Raw genomic sequence first — 6000 nt, forward strand, 5'->3', positions numbered from 1 at the left:
TAAAATAACTTTATCTGTAAGCAAAGATTCAAGAGGGTATATAAAACGTAAAACAAATATTCAGCTACATGCTAAGACAATTATTCAATGTTTATTTTTGCCCCAATGTTTAGAAAAAAAAGATAAAATGTACAGTGTTATAAAATAATTGCTAATTGCAAATAAGTGTGGTTTTAACCTATATGACAACTTCTAAAATAGATGTTCCATACACAACTATCAAAACTTCCATAGGTTCATTTCATGGTAGCACCAGAGACGTGTGCTCTGATTTGTCTTTTGTTTTTTTTCAATTTATAAAGCAAAAGTGACGATGAATAACAAAAAAATGAGAAGAAAGGGATTCCCAAAACTAGAAAGAACATGCCACCCAGATGGTAGCAGGTACTATTCCTCATTACATATGAATTAAACTTTTCCTACTCAGTCCCCAACAGCTAGAGCATGATAATGCTTGGAACGCATCAATGTTGGTCAATGTCAAGGCTAAAATGAAAAATATAGCTCAGTTTATCTGCTTTGAATCTCTTGAACACAGTTTAATATTAAAATAAGCACAAAAGGAGTCAATTATGTTGCTACGCTACAGACTAAAGGCTCTTTTACATGCAAAGATAATCTTTCAAATAACTGAAAGATTGAAAGATTTAGTGATCTGTTTACATAAAGTGTTAATGGCTATTAAGTTATCCTTTATCATGTTTATTTGCATGTAAAAGTACCTCCACCAGTTGTTTGCAGAGCCAGCTGTGTGTTTAAAATCACTACCAGCTGTGTAAACAGCTGCTGTCACCTTCCAATGTGGCTAGTGTAAACATCATGCAGTCTTTTGAAATATAAGTGAAAGGTATTCAAATGGAATGTATTTGCTCAGTCTTTCAGCTGCTGAACAACAGATTTCTAGTGAACTAAAATCCATCGTTCAAACGAAAAGTGCACGATGCTTGTGATTACATGTAATGATTATTACTCATTTTGGGCCATTTGGACGTATTTTGAATGATAACTGTTGCATGTAAATGGGCCTTAAGGCAGCTAGAGAAAGACTTGTGCAGCATATGATCACTTTTGTCAAAACTACCTCCCAACTGTGCATTACCAACAACTGGGGGGTGGGTCTCACTGGTAAGATCCACTGGGCAGTATGAAAATCACTGATCAGAATATGTCACTTAATTTATATATTAGGGTGATTAGCTGTAGTGCAGCCTTTGTAAAATACATTAGTGCAATTATAGAAAACCCAATCTCTACAAGAACTATTGTAAAAGTACATGGTTGAGGAAAATCATAAACTTACCAGTTGGTCATGGTTAATTTTACAATCTGGTAGCAGATAACGAAAGAATCAGAATGAACGCAATCATCTAGAACTTCACTTACAGGGTTTCTCTGGTTTTGAAATAGAATTTTCATATACCACATTAGGGAATTTTGAGAGCAGTTTCTCTGATGACGATTCTTATCTATCGGTAAGATTGTAAAGTGGTTGCAAAAATCATCTCTTGCTCAGAAGGATATGCCCATTCCTGTTTTACACAGACAACTCATTGATTCAATTGGGCATTGTGTAATGTTTCTTCTGCGGTGGTGTTGCAGGGAAATTGAACATTAAGGCCATATATAGATGACGATATGTGAGTTGTGTCAAGTTGCTTGGGAACAAAAGAAAATGGACAGCAAATGGACACCATTTGTATGCTGTTCAATTTTCACTAACCCTATTCACGTCATGTCCTACTGTCATGCACAAAAACAGATGAAAATAGGACATGCGAAGATTTCATTCACACAAATAAAAAAACAGTTGTCTATACAGCCTAATTGACTAAAATGGGTAAAATAAATGAACAGCACATAGACCATAGATACTCCTTTCTGAATGTCTCTTTAATGCTGTATTTCCTCACAGATTACAAGTGATTGCTGTAAGTTTTCTGCTGGGTGATGCATTGTGATTTGTTTATTTTCGTGGGACCCTTCTAGCAAGTAGGGATTGTCCACACTAAAAAATCATTTTGATGAAAACAAAATGAAAATAGAAAAATAGGTCTTTTATGTGAGGACGGGAATCTATATGTCAGGAATCAAACTAATTTTCCACAAAAGTTCTATGTACAAGCCACTTTAGGCTATTTTGAAGAACATAGCCTATTGCCAAGTGTTGAAATTGTGCAAAGGTCTTCTGTATTGGTTTCCCCACACCCTGGTCCACTCCTGTAGTCTGGTTGTCATAGGAGCTCTAGGCTTCATGTATGAAATCTAGAGAAAACTGAGCACGAAAGAGATATCTATAGGTAATCTGTGAGAATCCAACTCTCATTTTGCCAGAATATGCTACATTCTAATTATCTCTACAATGCTTTGGGGTGGAAGCATCATTTGTGATGTGATTCAGAAGTATTTCTTGCAGGCAGTGTCAGACTGGGGTCGATTGGGCCCCTGCCACCCCTTCACAGATTAAGAACATGTGCACATCCACTTTTACATGTAGCTGTAAACATTGCTGCTTCCATTACACACAGGGTGTCATTCATCAGTAAGGCCTCTTAGGTTATTTGTAAGCCAACCCATAGAAAATAGACCTTAGTGGTACAAACCCGTATCGAATGTCAGCTCCAGATAGCTACCCACTAATCTACTGCTGCACCGTTAGGGCTCAGTACTGTGTAAGAAACGGTGCAAGAGAATATTCACTGGTTCTCTGTTGAGTCTGACTCAACTCCGAGGCAATCTTCAGCTTGATCTGTTAATAACTCAGGAATATGGTATTGGGAGCATTTTCACTTTTCAAAAACAGGCTAAAGAGGGTTTTTTTTTAATATTGAACTTTTGGAAACTCATTCATTTTCATCATTAATACATTTAACAGATATATAGATAATTGTAATTAGACTTTGCTAAAAAGGCTTACAGTCAAACATACATTTGTTCCGTATTCTCATTAAAGCGATTAGTCAGATTGTACAGTATGCTAGAACAACACTGCATTAGTAGTTTGCTGGTTCTATCAGGGTTTCTAATTAACAGCTTATTTTAGTTTATTCTAAGCGCTGATGATACACATGTATAAATTGTACACTATTTCATTGCAATAAAACTATTATTTCCTGATATCTGCAAATTTTCAGTTAAATTGGCTTGACCATACTGTACTGTGTGATTTACAATCCTTTAGAGTTCCTTGTGTATGTTCCTCCAGGGTTTTTTTTTATATTAAAGCACTAAAATGTTTATTTGTGTTGCCTTAAATCCAGTGCGGATATCTCTGCTGTATACAGGGACAACTGAATAAACAAATATCCCTCTTGATTTCTATATGTGTCTTGAAAGTACAGAAAATGGGAAGATAAATGTATTGTTGTATATTAGCAAATGCTCCAATGTTCAAGGCTTGTAGAAACCAATATATTACCATAAATCATCTGTAACAGGAAAATACAAACAGTAGAAGAGCAAATCATCTTCTCAGAATCAGAATTCTTTTTATTTGGCTTAGTATAACACTGTATCAGAAGAACAAGTTTTTCACCATTATTTAAATTAGCAATACATATCTTGATAATATTTTGCAATGTTTGGGTCCTTATACAATGACAGATAAAGTCAGCTTTGAGGCAGGTAAATTATCATATTGAATTGTTTTCTTAAATAAACAATAAATTATTATTTTTAAATAATAATATCTAAATGTTTTTATTTGTGGTGTCCTTCTGATCATTTCTGTTATATGATACATTACTTAATTTTATTTCTTCTGGATATACTCAATTATTATTTTTCACCATTTTGAATTATTCATGCATTTATTTAAGAAACATAAGTTACCCTGTAAGCATTTTAGCCTCATTTAAAGCAAATGTCTCTTTAGGTTACAACTCCACTGCACCCCTGCATCATCCGAGAGTGCCAACACTGCAATGTTTCCTTGAAGGCAAAAATTTGCAAGTAACCCTGTCGAGTTTAATCTGTAGTGGTAATAAAGATACATGACAAGTTTTAACCTGCAAGAGACTATAACAAAATAGGACAACCACTTTTTTGAGTGCTTTGATCTTTTGCATCCAGTCAACATTTATCAGCTGTTCTTAGAAAGCTTTGAATAGTTCAGTCTCAGAATTCTGATTCACTACAAGGACAAACAAAAATTGATAAAAATGCTCCACCCCTATCAGGTATAGTCAATTGATTTCCCAATATTAGTGTTCTTTTTGTGAAAGACAACTGATTATTAGAGATGAGCGAGCATACTCATCCGAGCTTGATGCTCGTTCGAGTATTAGGGTGCTCGAGATGCTCGTTACTCGAGACGAGCACCACGCGGTGCTCGTCTCGATTAAACGAGCACTGACCATTGAATTCAATGGAGCCGGCAATACAGCCGGCTCCATTGAAAGCAATAGGCTGCCGGCGATCGCACAATGAATTTTCGGGAAGGGCTTAAATATATAAGCCCTTCCCTGCAATTCATCCAGAAATGTGTAAAAATAAAAAAAATATATATACTAACCTTGTCCCGGCAGACGGAGTTCAGCTGCGGCCAGCTGGCAGTTCTCCTGAACTGCTCTCTGTAGTATTCAGCAGCCGGGGATTTAAAATCCCCGCCTGCTGAATGAGCTGCCTCTGATTGGTCACAGCCTGACCAATCAGAGGCAGATCTCACTCACACCCATTCATGAATTCATGAATGGGTGAGTGAATGCTGCCTCTGATTGGCTCAGCGCAGCTCTCAGCTGAATGACAGCAGTTCAGCACCACAGTGCAGGGGACAGCAGGAGAGGACGCGGCAGCAGCAGCGGCTCCATTGAAGAGAATGCCAGCATTTTTATTCTTTTTTACACTAAAATCTTTCTTTTTCAGGTAAGGGCTTATATTTTTAAGCCCTTCCTGAAAATTCATCCCGCGCTCGCCGGCAGCCCATTGCTTTCAATGGAGCCGGCTGTATTGCCGGCTCCATTGAATTCAATGGGCTAACATCGTTTTTCTCTGCCACAGCTGTTACAGCTGTGGCAGAGGAGAACGATCGTTATGCTGACAGTGCGGGGGGGGGGGTCTCACTCTTGCCACTATTATGGCTTAATAGTGAGACCTCGGAGCCCGAAATGCAGCCCTGCATGTTGCTCCTCGCCTGCCCTATCCATTTCTGTGTTTTTTACATGACTTTGGTGATTTGCTAAGATTTTCACAAATGAAAACCTTAGCGGAGCACCAGTCATATACAAAAATGCTCGAGTCGCCCATTGACTTCAATGGGGTTTGTTACTCAAAACGAACTCTCGAGCATCACTGAACGTTCGACTCGAGTAACGAGCACTCGAGCATTTTGGTGCTCGCTCATCTCTACTGATTATCCTACGCTCCTAACCTTTCAGTATATCAGAGCAATAGGTCATCAATGGACGCCTTCTTTTGGAATTTCAACTTCTGGAAGGGGATACCTAGATCGTATGATCGGGGTTAACTTTCATGCAGATGGATAGAGGTAGTACATATAAAACCTAGTTCTTGAAACTGCATATATAAAAAAATGCAGTGAAGGCATCTATTGAATTAATTTTGATTCCTGTGCTACAGTGAAAAATGTACACTCCAATTAATTAGTTTACATACTGGGTGTTTTGGAACACACATTTCAGCCTTTTCAGTAATGTTAGTCTAACCATCTTATCATATTTTTATTTTTGACTTAAAATTTCCATATTTTTTCCATGATTAGCGTTGCTTATCATAATCAGCCAGGTGATCAAATCAAGCCAATTTTTTTGGTAAATCAGATTGGTTCTACCCGAACAGATTTTTACCAAAAATCTAATTTTTAATATATGAAAAGGGGTATTTAATCAGGCTAGAGGAAAAGAAGAGTAAGTACAATGAGAACATAAAAACTTCATAATATGTTGACCCTCATCACAGTCGAATCTTAGATTGCAGCGCTGCAAGGCAAAAGTGCTAGCAACTGAGCCACCACACTTCTTTCTTCCCTTTCAATTCTTCAGAGAA

This window comes from Eleutherodactylus coqui, chromosome 5 (genome assembly GCF_035609145.1).
Source record: "Eleutherodactylus coqui strain aEleCoq1 chromosome 5, aEleCoq1.hap1, whole genome shotgun sequence".
In the NCBI taxonomy this organism is placed as follows: Eukaryota; Metazoa; Chordata; class Amphibia; order Anura; family Eleutherodactylidae; genus Eleutherodactylus; species Eleutherodactylus coqui.